This window comes from Narcine bancroftii, chromosome 6, assembly GCF_036971445.1.
Source record: "Narcine bancroftii isolate sNarBan1 chromosome 6, sNarBan1.hap1, whole genome shotgun sequence".
In the NCBI taxonomy this organism is placed as follows: domain Eukaryota; kingdom Metazoa; phylum Chordata; class Chondrichthyes; order Torpediniformes; family Narcinidae; genus Narcine; species Narcine bancroftii.
The window spans coordinates 10870487-10884144 of NC_091474.1; the positions used below are offsets into that span (position 1 = coordinate 10870487).

A 13658-nucleotide genomic window follows, 5' to 3' on the forward strand; every position below is an offset into this window, starting at 1 on the left:
TATATATGTGTGTGTGTGTATATATTTATATATGTGTGTGTGTGTATATATTTATATATGTGTGTGTGTATATATTTATATGTGTGTGTATATATTTATATATATGTGTGTGTATATATTTATATATATGTGTGTGTATATATTTATATATGTGTGTGTATATATTTATATATATGTGTGTGTGTGTATATATTTATATATATATGTGTGTGTGTATATATTTATATGTGTGTGTATATATTTATATATATGTGTGTGTATATATTTATATATATGTGTGTGTGTATATATTTATATATATGTGTGTGTGTATAAATTTATATATATATGTGTGTGTGTGTATATATTTATATATATGTGTGTGTGTGTATATTTATATATATATGTGTGTGTGTATATTTATATATATGTGTGTGTGTGTATATATTTATATATATGTGTGTGTGTGTATTTATTTATATATATGTGTGTGTGTGTATTTATATATATATATATGTGTGTGTGTGTATATTTATATATATGTGTGTGTGTATTTATATATGTGTGTGTGTGTATTTATATATGTGTGTGTGTATATATATATATGTGTGTATATATTTATATATATGTGTGTGTGTGTATTTATATATATATATATGTGTGTGTGTATTTATATATATATATGTGTGTGTGTATATTTATATATATATGTGTGTGTGTATTTATATATGTGTGTGTGTATTTATATATGTGTGTGTGTATATATATGTGTGTGTGTATATATATATATGTGTGTATGTATTTATATATATATATATGTGTGTATGTGTGTGTATTTATATATATATATATATGTGTGTGTGTGTATAGATATATATAGAATTACCACATCTAAAACACAAATCTGATTCATGAAAACCATACTTTTTTAGTTTATCAGGTGTTAAGTATAATTGATGTAAAAAAAATTATAATTAATCATTGCATAGCGTGTATTTATCAGTCTAGTTACACTATCATAACAAATATCTGACCAATCATCCTCGGGAAAAAATAAAACCAATATCCACTTCCCATTTACTTTTGGATTTATCCCAACCCTTTTTATCCATACCATCCTGTAATATTTGATACATAGATGAAATATGTATCAAAGCTGGTATTTTCATAAGAAAAGTCTCAAATTTAGTCATTTCAGGTAAAATCATATCTCTACCAAACACATGTTTTACCAAAGATCGAATTTGATAATAAAGAAACCGAGTTCTTATCAATACCATAACTGTCCCTCATCTGATTAAAAGATAAAAATTTACCATCTTTAAAACAATCTCCCAAATTTTCCATACCTTTAAATCTCCAATGTAATAAACTTCGATTGTGTATTGAAAAAGAAATAAGTTGATTATTATACAATGGAGTCAGTCGATAATTCACCCCTAGAGCCTATCATTTTCTTTTTCTTTATCCATAACTTCATTAAATGTTTTAATATAGGCACATTATGTTGCTGTAACAAATTTATATTCCATCTAAACAAAAATTGATGTATTTCAAATTAGGAAATATTTGCCATCTCAATTTTGGCCCAACTAGGGGGCCATTCCAAATCCATTAATGAACTAATAAATTTAAGTTGGGCTGCTTCATAATAATTTTGAAAATGTGGTAAACGTAATCCCCCTAACTCATATTTCCAAGTTAATTTATTCAAAGCTACTCTTGAAAATTTACCTCTCCATAAAAACTCCCTAACCATTTTATTCAAATCTCAAAAAAAATGATCAAGTATATATGGAATAGATTGAAACAAATATTGCATACGTGGAAAAATATTCATCTTAATTGTATTTATCCTACCCAATAAATTAATAGGTAAATCTTTCCATTTAATCAAATCAATTTTAATTTTTTTTATTAACGGAGCATAATTTAATTTATATAAAGATTGATAATTAACATTCAAAATTATACCCAAATACTTAATTCGATCAGTCCATTTCAAATTAATAATATTCTTATAAACTGAATAATCTCCTTCACTTACCGGTAATATTTCACTTTTTTCCCAATTAACTTTATATCCAAAAAGACATCCATATTGTATCAGACATTTCTTCAAGTGCAAAAGTGATTGAGCTGGATTTGCCAATACATCATCGGCAAATAAACTAATTTTATATTCCTCATCTAAAACTTTCATACCTTGTATCTGTGTATTTTGTCTTATCAACTGTGCTAAAGATTCGATCACTAACGCAAACAAAGCTGGTGATAAAGGTCAACTTTGATGAGTTGATCGAGTCAATTTAAACGGTTCTGAAAACAAGCCATTCGTCAATACTCTAGCTATCAGTTTACTATATAAAGCCTTAATCCAACAAATAAAGATAGGACCAAACTTAAATTTCTCCAGAACTTTAAACAAAAAATTTCACTCAACTCTATCAAATGCTTTTTCTGCATCTAAAGATATCACCATCGGGTGATCTAAAGATTGTCGAAATCGATTAATCAAACTAATCACACGCAGAATATTATCTGAGGCATATCTATTCTTTATGAAACCTGTCTGATCCATATGAATCAACTTAGGTAAAAATTTAGTGACTCTATTCGCTAAAATTTTAGCTATTATCTTATAATCTACATTTAACCACAAAATTGGTCTATATGAAGATACTTTCAAAGGATCTCTATTTTTTTTTGGGATTACTGTAATTAAAGCACTAGAACAAGACTCAGGTAATTCATAATGTTCTCCAACTTGACGTAATACATCTCCAAACACTATAGAAAAATCATCATAAAAAATTTTATAAAATTCAACCAAAAATCCATCGTCACCAGGCGATTTACCGTTCGGCATTTCCATCATAGCCATTTTAATTTCCAAATCAGTAAATGGGTGCTTCCAACTCCTGTGTATCTCCATCCTCTAATGTCGGTAAATTCAACTGTGATTTTTAAAAAAAAGATCAATCGATCCATTTTCTTTCCTTCAGATGTATATAACTTTTTATAAAATGAACAAAATTCATCATTAATCTCACGAGGTTTATAAGTGATAAGAGAATTTTGTCTAACAGCATTAAGTCCTCAAAACCTGTTCTTTCTTTAATTGCCATGCCAATACCTTTTATGCTTTCTCTCCCCATTCATAATACCATTGTTTAGTCCTATTAATCATACATTCAAATTGATAAAATTGCAAAGTATTATATTCCAGTTTTAACCTAGATAATTCTATTTTCTGATCTTTTGTAGCATCTTTCTGAAATTCCTTTTCTAACTCATCAATCTGTTTCTCTAATTCAAGACTAATTTAATCGATTCTTTTTTATTTTAGAAGTATAACTAATTATTTGTCCTCTCAAATAAGCTTTCATAGCATCCCATAATACAAACTTACTTTGAACAGAATTAGAATTTTCTTTAAAAAAAAATTAATTTGTTTTTTAAGAAAATCAATAAATTCTGTATTATTTAATAACATTGTATTAAACCTCCAACGATAGGCCACTTGAATTTTCTTGGAGGTTGCATATGTAAAGTATAACAAAGAATGATCTGAAATCACCCTACTTTTGTATTCCGCTTGTTGTATTTTCCCTTGTAAATGTGTCGATACTTAAAAAAATAGTCAATCCTTGAAAACGATTCATGTCTAGATGAATAAAAGGAGAAATCTTTCTCTGTCGGATTAAGATGTCTCCAAATATCTACTAAATTAAGATCTTTCATAATGCTTGAACCTGAACTGCCATTTTAGATTTCTTAACTTTCTTTGGAGATTTATCTAATAAAGGTTCCAAAACACAATTAAAATCACCACCAACTAAACATTATCATTAGCCTGACCCAAATATAAAAATGCATCTGAAATAAATATTTCATCATCTACATTTGGGGCATAAATATTAAGTAAAGTCCAAAGTTCACTAAAAATCTTAATTCAATTTAAGAATACATCCTGCCTTTTCCTCCATTGATTGTAATTCAAAAGATAAATTTTTATGTATCAAAATTGCTACACCTTTTGCCCTGGAATTAAATGAAGAAGAATATACATGCCCTACCCAGTCACTCTTCAATTTCATACTTTCTTTGACATTCAAATGTGTTTCTTGTATAAAAGCAACATCAATTTTCATTTTCTTAATGTACGCCAAAATTCGCTTACGCTTAATCGGACTGTTTAAACCTCGAACATTAAAAGTAGCAAACCTCAACTTTGACATATCTACTAATATTACTAAAGACCAATGATATCTTTATATGAAAACTCAAATCAACATATTATAGGCCCTCCAATGGGAGAAAAAAATCACAAATTAAAAGCTAGATAAAATGAAAAAAATAATAATATAATTAAACCCCCCCCCCTCCAAAAAAAACTACCAAAAGATAGTAATCCCTAAACAAAATTTGGGTGTGGATCACCCACCAGTGGCTGATGACTAATAGAACCTAGAACAAATCTCTCCCTCCCTAGCCAAACAAAGGATAACATCATAATAACATAAAAAGTAAAATAAGAATAAGAAAATTATTCTATTCATCCATGAGATTCCAAACTCTGAGATCCCATTTCAAAAGAAGCTGGACTCTTTCCATTCCCGTTTTTCCCATTTCTGCCATTTCTTCCGTTTCCAGAACAACCAGATTTTTCTTTAGGAGACAATGGTGGACTACGTCTTTGTCCTTTTATATCTGGCAATGAATCAGCAAAAATCATTGCTTCACGATCATTCTCAAAAAACCGAGATTAATAGTCTCCATAAAACACCTTCAGCACTGCTGGATAGCAAAAAGTAGATTTATAACCTTTACGCCACAAAACTTCTTTAACTGGATTAAATCAATGTCAACATTGAATGACCTCTTGACTCAAATCAGGATTAAAAAAAAACACTGCTATTCTAAATCAATAACGGAGTTTGTCGTTGTCTCGCATTTTGCACTGCTAGTCGAAGTATTGCTTCTCTGTCCAAATAATTCAAACATCGAATTATTACAGGTCTCGGTGGTTGACCAGGTAAAGGTGTTCTTAAAGCTCTACGAGCTCTTTCCAGTACCAAGCCTCCAGAAAAAAATTCTTGCCCTAGTACTTGTGGGATCCAGTCTTTAAAAAAAACGAAGAGGATCTTGTCCTTCCATACCTTCTGGCAAACCAACAATTTTCACATTATTCCTTCTGCTTTGATTCTCCAAGTAGTCTATTTTCCTCTTTAACTCCTTCTCACGTTCTTGCAATTCTATAATGGATTTTTCAACGTTCCACACTTTTTCTGTATCAGAAGCCACTTGCTGTTTACATTCCAAAAAAGCAGACTGAATTTTTAAAAAATTTTCACAAGATGTTTCCGCACATGCTTTAACTGTATGTAATTCTGAACTTATACTAACATTCATTTGGCCCAGCTCATTCATTATAGGCTGGATGACAGCATTTAACTGCTTACGTTGTAGCTCAGAAAAGCTCAGCCCTGCTTTCTCTGATGTAGTGGCAGAACCAGGTAACTGCAGCTCCTGCTGCAACTCAACAAAAGGCATTTTAACGGTTTTACTGCGGGTCTGGACTCCCAGTGACGGCACCCCGACTTCCTCAGGGGGTCGACGCTGGTCTCCCCCCGCAGCTCATTGTTTTTTCACAAAATCACGGAGGAAATCGATATCATCAGATTGGAATGCTACCTGAAGCAATGGAGTCTTCTTCCTGCATACTCCCTCCATTAAAATTGAAAGGCTTCCAGAATCGGGATCCACTTCTTGGGAACACATACCTTCCTCCAGAGAACGGGTAATTCCAGTGCTGTCCTTCACTTAGTGAGTAGTAGACATTTTTTTTTCAGCTCCCACAGGCAGTCTTTGTGGTTTAGATACTTAGGAAGTTAAACCTGAAGCTGTAACAAGTTGTTTTGGCCCCAAATCTTCAACACTTCAAAAATGTAACTTCTTCTGCACTTGAGGTTTAATCTTAGTACCACTAATGGCCATAACAGTTCCTTAATACTTTAATCTAAAATTTAAGAAACTTAAACTTGAAAACAAGGGGTTAAAAACGGGTACTTAAAAGCCCGGCCAGAGAGGTCGAGATCACACATCTAGACTCTATGCCATCTTGAAAATCTTCAAGTCTGACTGAACAGTGGCAAGATGCACAACCTACAGCATCAAAAAAGCTCCACAATTTATGGACAATTCCAACATGTTTTCTGTATAAACCAAGGAGCCTTTTTAATCAGATGTTTTCAGTATAACTATGAGAGCCACTGTCTCAAGAAGGCAGCCAGCATCATAAAGTATCTGCACAGCCTGGTCATGATCTGACCTGAAGGCCAATTGGGTTTTAATGGGAACCCAGTAGTTTTGCTATTTCCATTACTGAGGCTGGTGTTTTCAATCTTGAATTCTGTTTTTTTTATGAAATTCAGTAAATTAATCTGGAGTAAACAAACTTTGTGTCTGTTAATGTGATGAGATTTGAACTTTTCTCCCTCCTCATTTTCATCCAAATATCTGGCTGCATTCTACTAATTCGCATATAATACTTATTTCCCACCTGATGCATTGATTTATTTCTTGGGTTGCCATCTTTACAATTTTTATTTTCAGGTGGCAGGTCTCTGACCACACTGTTATTTGCTGTTGAGTGTCACCTGGCCCTGACTTCTGCAGAGCTTTCATTGCTCATTATTTTTGGATGTTAGAAATTCAAATAATAACCCACTTCTCTCAGTCTTAGTCTTACTTTCTTCCCTCCTAACTTGCCTTTCCGAACTTGATTTTCAAAATAGTACATTATTGTTTGACTGGCTCTTCTTTCTCTCACCTAAATAAAAATTTGATTTATCATGGACCATTTATACTAACCTATTTTTAGTGCCCTGTCTTCTCTGCCAATGGCATTCCACTTGTGACTCTAAATACAGCATGATTGTTACAAAGGTCTCTGCCTCCCATTCAATCAGATATTCTGCTTAACAATCCTTGAATTTGGGGGGGGGGGGGGGAGGTGGGAATCCTTCAAACTCCTCTAAATTGCTGTCCTTTAAACATGTTATGGGGAAAAGTTTGTCTATGTCTTCACTCTTAATTTTGTTTACCTCAACTGTCACCACTCCAAGGGAAACCAACCCCAACTCTCCCCATAGTTCAAAAATCATCCTCAACAACCAAAACCATGCACAGCTTAATTAATATTTTATATGATGTAACCTCTCTGCTCTTGTTTTCTTAGTGCCAGCAAGTATCACCGAGGTAATTTAAGGTGGTTGAGAAAACTTGTCCTGCTGTCTTCAAGGATCCTTGGAATGTACATCTTATTCAATTCTCCCTTCCAATTATTGACCACGCCTGAGCCTGCTTATCTTCTAAGAACAGACAATCTCAAGCATATTCAGGCTATTAGGCAGCTGAACCCTGTTGAATGATGAAGCAGGCTCAAAGAAAGAAAAGTCTCCTCCTAACTTCTTATGCTTTCAACTTCAGTTTACAACCTCTAGCCCAGGTAGGAAACTCAGGTAACAATATGGTTCAGATCCTTCCATACTCGTGGTTCTTTTATTTTTAATAAATGTAGCTTTTGGTTCCAAACTGGATTACCCATGCAACCAGGAAATCGCAGGATATTTAAGAGTAAGACCACCAGAAATTTCTTCTGTCAGAGCATGTGGAATTCTCTAAAGATGGAGGCCAAGTCACTGAGAAGGTGGTAAATGGATTTCTGGACACAAAAGGAATTGTGTATGGTGCAAGAGCAGGAAACAGAGTATTGAGCTATATAGTAGGATCAGCCACGATTGTATTGAATGGCAGACTAAACTCAGAGGACTATCTGGCTTACACCTGCATCAATTTAATATGTTGTTGTCATCCCTAGTAGTTGGACATTTAATGCCATGGAAAGGATATGATTCGGCTGCAGAAAAGATTCACATGGCTGTTACTGAGACAGGTGGGCACGAGTTACAAGAGGAGATCAGACTGGCTGGGACTGTTTTCCCTTGAGGTGCACGGATATACAGTAAAATCCTAAATTCCAGAATGCTTGGGGATTGGGTTGGTTTGGATTTTCCAGATTCTCGGGCAGTACATCTGTGGCGCTAACACAATGCATGCACAAGTCGAGAGTTTGAGAAGACCAGCTTATCAGGTGATCCAGATTTTAGGCATCCAGATTTTTGGATTTTTAGCTATAATAAATAGTCAATCTTTTAAAAAAAAAAACAGAAGAGTCTAAAACTGGACAACACAGACAGGGTATTCATTGGTGATCTGAGAGGCAAGGTTTTCCACAGAGAGGATGATGCACAAGTGCCAGAGGAAGTGCTGAAGCCCAAAATGTTGGTTAAGTATCTTTGTATAAAGTACACTGTTTGACCTGCTGAGTTTCTCCAGCTTTGTGTTTTTACAACATTAAGTTTGACAGGTGTATGGATTAGAAATGTTCAGAGGGATTTGCATCAAACACAGGTAAATAGGACTATCTTTGGCAGGCAGCCTGGTCAGCAGAGAGGAGTTAGGCTGAAGGGCCTGCTTCCATCAAGCATAACATTATTACTCAATAACTTTTCAAAAGGGAACAACCAGGCTGTAATAGAAAGTCACAGCAACTTACGTACAAAATGTACGACTCCTGTCCAACCCTGTACCCTTCCTTTTTTTGGGATACATTTTGAATTGTTCAGCCCACTGTGTGTATCCTGTTATGCATGCATCTACTTCAAATTATTATTACAAATATTCACCATTATGCTCAGCAACACTTGGATTCCATCATAACTTAATTAGCTGAATATTTTAAAAGGGAATGTAATGCTTTAACTGATATACACAAAATAATAGCAATTAAATAAAATTATTGATCTGGAATATCAAGTTGTATTGGATTTCATGGGATGTATCTTCTCACAAGAAATTGAGGTGGTTGCAAATTTTTTAACAGAAGGCTTTTTTCATCAAAAGGAAGTTTCCATTGTCCATTCAGACTGTTAGAGAACAAAACGTGTCAAAAAACATATCCAAGATGGTGCAGCATAGGGAGGGATGGGTTGCATCATGGAAAAACTGGGTAAACTGATGATATAATGAAATGGTGCCACTGAAGACATTGCCAGAGTATACCAGGCTACACAAGGATTTGATCGTAATAAAAACACAAATGCTGGAGAAACTCAGCCGGTCTCGTTGTTTCCTTAAGAGGTAAACATATTTTCAACGTTTTGGGCCTGAGCCCTTTTTCAAGGTATAAGCAAAGAACAGGAAGGCATCAGAATGAAGACTGGCAGGCCAAACAAAAGGTGTTCAATATCTTAAGAGGAGAAGTGAGAATTGATTTTGGCTCTGTGAAAGAAGGGGAAAAGGGAAGAGGGAGAGCTGGGGGAAAAGGCGACGAGGAAGAAGGGGTGTGCGGGGGTTGGTGGTTTAAATGGAAACTGGAGAAGTCGATGTTCGTGTCGTCCAGATTGAAGATGAGGCGGTGTTCCTCCAAATTGCAGGTGGTCTCAGTCTAGCATTGCACGAGTCCATGGACAGAAAGATAAGCAAGGGAATGGGACGGGGAAAATTGGGCCATTTTGAAGATTTAAAAATAATCTTCTGAGAGGAAGGAAGCTATTAACAGTTAGAGAAGATGAGAAACATTTTGGTTGCAGGCTTCAGAGACCAGGATGAATTAGCATTTGTGCAAGCCTCTGAAATTGAAAAGGAACAAAAACACCAAGCCTGGAAACAGGCATCAGGCAAGATCAAACAGAATTTAAATGCACCTGGATATCAATACCAAGGATGCATATTGTTTGACTAGTGAGTGAAGCAGCTGGACAAGGAAGTTAAATTAGCACCAGAGACACAAAGTCTGTGGTGTCAAACAAGCAGATTTTATAGTTGCAATTACTCATGAGAATCATAGTCTGACAATCATGTGGCATGGTAAAAATAGATGTTGCTATTTAACAATAAGGTTCTTGAGGAGAGGGGAGGAGTGAGGAGTCTGAGGAGTGGAGATAACCATCAGGCTTGCAATCAAATCAATTTGTGTTGCAGTGAGGATCACTGGAGACACAATGGATCAGAAAACAGAAAGCAAGTTACAGAAATATAAAGGAAAATGTAGGGAGAGCGAGGGTTTGTGTCATGATGCAATTTCAAGGATATAAAATGACTAAACTGTACAAATACAGTCAATTCTCTGCTAACACCAAGACAGAAATTGTCTTAATAAATCAAGAGAGTAAAACACAAGTCTGCAGATGCTGTGATTGAAGTCAAAACACAAGGCTGGAGAAACTCAGCAGTTCAAAAGTGTGCTTTATGTAGCAAAGATAAAGATCCAGAACCAATGTTTCAGGCCTGAGCCCTTCATCAAGGCACAAGCCCAATGTAGGCAGGCAGCTGAATAACATTGTGGGGAATGGGAGGAGCACAAGCCCCACAGGCAAATGGTCATGGGTGGATAAGGGAGGGAGGGCAACAAACGGGGAATGGCTCTGTGAATAGCATGGGAAGGGAGGAAAAGAGGGATATGAAAGAGAGGGAGATCAGAGAGTGGTCTGGTAGAAAGCAGAGACATTGATAATGCCATCCAGTTGGAGGGTAACCATATGGAATATTAGGTGCTGCTCCTCCATTTACATGGCTTGGTTGGGCAATGCATGATGCCATGGACAGTGGGGTGGGGTGTAGAATTGAAATGGTTGGCCACTGGGAGATCCTGTCATTGATTGGTACAGAGTGAAGGTGCTAGTGATGGAATTTCCCAGTCCGTATCCAGTTTCTCCGATGCAGAGAATGCCACAACAGGAACACCGGATGCAGTAGGTAAACTTCCACAGATTCACAAGTGAAGTATCACTTCACTTGGAAGGTCTGTTAGGGGCCATAAATTTAATAGGTTGAAGCAAAATAAAGTGTAATCTTGATGGGGTGGTGAAACAAGTGAGAGATTTTGCTAAAAGGCCGAAGAAGTGAACAAATGAACAGGGGATGTTGTACCTTAATCCACATAGAGCACAGGGGTAAGATGGGTAGAATCCAATTTCAATAATAGAGAAGTGATTAGAAAATATTTTGAAGGACAGGATTAATAAATATTTAGAGAGGTAGGGATTGATCAGGGATAATGAAAATTGTTTTGATTAGGGAATGGCAGAAGGAATTTATCCTTTAAATATCTATGGAAACATTTTGGAAGGACCAATATGGTAAATTATTTACATAATGAACAGCCCCATTTGCATTCTCCATCACTAGTCACATTTCTACTTATTTTCATGTTCTTAGAAAATTTGGAAATGTTTCATTTTTGAACAAAAATAAAATTGTGGATCTAATTCATGAAGAGTTTGGGGGCCAATCACTGATCCCTGTGGTAATCCCATCAATCACAACCTGCCAACTCCAGAGGCACTGATTAATTCCTTGCTTCTTTCTACCTTTAAGTCCAAGCAAGTATACTAGTTGTGCTCCAAGTATTCCAATACTCTTCAATGATCTTCTATGTTATCTTCTGAAATTACAGATAAAATACACCTCATTCACAAGGAATTCCAGCATGTTGATCAAACATGATTTCCCTTCTACAAATCCTCATTAATTTATCATTTATCAATACCTGTATTTGTTGATGCCAGCATTTTGCCAACTGCAAAAATACAAGATGTGGAGCATTATGGGCTGGGTGCGGGTCAATGGGACTAGGTAGGAGATGTTCAGCATGGACTAGAAGGACTGAACTGTCCTGGTTCTGTGCTGTAATTATATGGTTACAGGTTGATAATTACCTTTTGCTCTCTTTCTTCCTCTTCTTCCCTATTTAAATTCTACACTCAATTGAATTTTGGAATTTACAACTAGAGCATCCATTACCTCCATGGACATTTTTCAAAACTTTCTGGGATGTTGATCATCAGGTCCCTGGGATTTCATTTTTCATGCTCCTTCACTTCTCTAGTTCTACTTGTTAAACAATACTATTTTCCTTCCTCATTTGCACTGGACCACTGGTTGTTCAGTATTTCTGGAGTTCAGTTCTCATTCCCCAGGAGGTCGGCGACTGGAATGTCACTCCCAGCATGGCTCACGTCCCCGAGACCGATGCTTCTGTAAGCATGTATGGACACACAAGGCCGAAGCCCTGGAAGAGCAGGTTTTCCTCCTTCATGCAAACCATAACTACGCTTACGTTAGGTTCGGGAGTAGCAGGGAGGACACCATCTCAACCAGGGACCTGGCACCAGCAGGAGCATCCACCACACCACGCCACCCTCCAACCCAGGATGATGCTGACTAGGCATACACCCCCGTCCCCATGCAGCTATGGGGCACACAGGGCCTCCTTGATCACCAGGGGCCTACTTCAGCCTTAGGAGACGAACCAGCCCCCCCAGCCATCCAACATGACCCGCATACATGGACCCCGGCCCCCTTGGCCACCCCTCCATGCAGCATCACACCAGCCACGCACACCCTTGCCGCCAGCCCCCCCTCCCCCCACCTCCCCTCTGACCAGTGACCAGGAGCCAGTCCTATGACGGTCACAGAGACCCCGACGGCCGTCAAATCGTCTCAACCTGTAAATATTGTATGTACATAGTGGGTGCGATTCCTTGTTACTGTTTCCCCCCCCCCCCAGGACAATTTTAAAGAATGGGGTGAATGTGGTGGTACACCACCGGCCTACTGCAGGGGGTGTAATGGGACAGGACAACACCTGGCCGGCTGTCAATCAGTCGGCCTGAAGGGATCAAGCCCCACCCGGTCAGGTGTCAATCACCCTCCAGGATATAAGCCTGCGCCGGCCTCCCAATGTCTCACTCAGAGTTGCTGCAGCCACAGCCAGCCTGGCTCTGTGGAAGTCTTTGTGGATTAAAGCCTGTTATACAGTCTTTACCTTGTGTGTGTCTGATTCGGCTAACAGTGCACCACAATACTCTGGACTGGGATCATGGGTAAGCTACAGTATTAACCAGCTGGTGGTTGGATATAAAACCAGTCCCGGAAAATGGGGACACAGTGTATATTCTTATTGGTAGTCTCTGAAAACGGGAACACAGAATACACGTGCTTGTTGGTAGACCCTGAAAAGAGGACATAAAGTCTAAAGGTTATTTAAATGTATTAAAGTTAATGCAATCTTTTATCCTGTAGACCTCCTTTGCCTGTTTATGATTTTGTGTCTTGGAATCCTAGAACAGTACAGCACAGAAACAAGTTTTTCAACTCAATTGGTTTATGCTGAATTTTTTCCTTGTCTTGTCCTATAGCCCTCCAAACCCCTCCCATCTATGTACCTATCTAAATTTTTCTTAAATGTCAAAATCTAGCCCACATTCACCACTTCAGCAGGCAGCTGTGACCTGTGAAGTTCCCCCAAATGTTTCCTTCAAACATTTCCCTTTCACCCTTAACCCATATCCTCTAATTTTATCTCAACTAACCTGTGGAAAAAGCCTGCTTGCATTTATTTTCTCTATACCCCCCTAAATCCCCCCTCATTCTTATTCTTTCTTTTTCAATCTTTTTGGTTTTTTAAAAAAAAATCAGGTTGCATAGATGCATACGATAGAATGCTCAGGTGAAAATAAAATAGAATTACAGATGATAAACAATGGTAAATAAGATGCATATGATCCATGTTACAAATTGGAAATTGGAAAAAAAAAACACCTACTGCA

The 13658-nt window shown here is 36.8% G+C and overlaps 1 protein-coding gene across 19 annotated transcripts in view; it reads left to right on the forward strand.

Annotated features, from left to right (window-relative positions):
- The window catches only part of xkr7b (XK, Kell blood group complex subunit-related family, member 7b), a 259515-nt gene that overhangs the window by 107026 nt on the left and 138831 nt on the right, over positions 1-13658 (forward strand). For 4 of the 19 annotated variants that reach the window (XR_011339882.1, XR_011339883.1, XM_069883925.1 and 1 more), the window contains exon 8: positions 7223-7492. The exons of the other annotated variants lie outside the window; for them this stretch is intronic. The gene's annotated coding sequence lies outside the window, so the exon portion shown is untranslated. The remainder of the gene's footprint in view (positions 1-7222; positions 7493-13658) is intronic. 19 annotated transcript variants of the gene reach the window in all.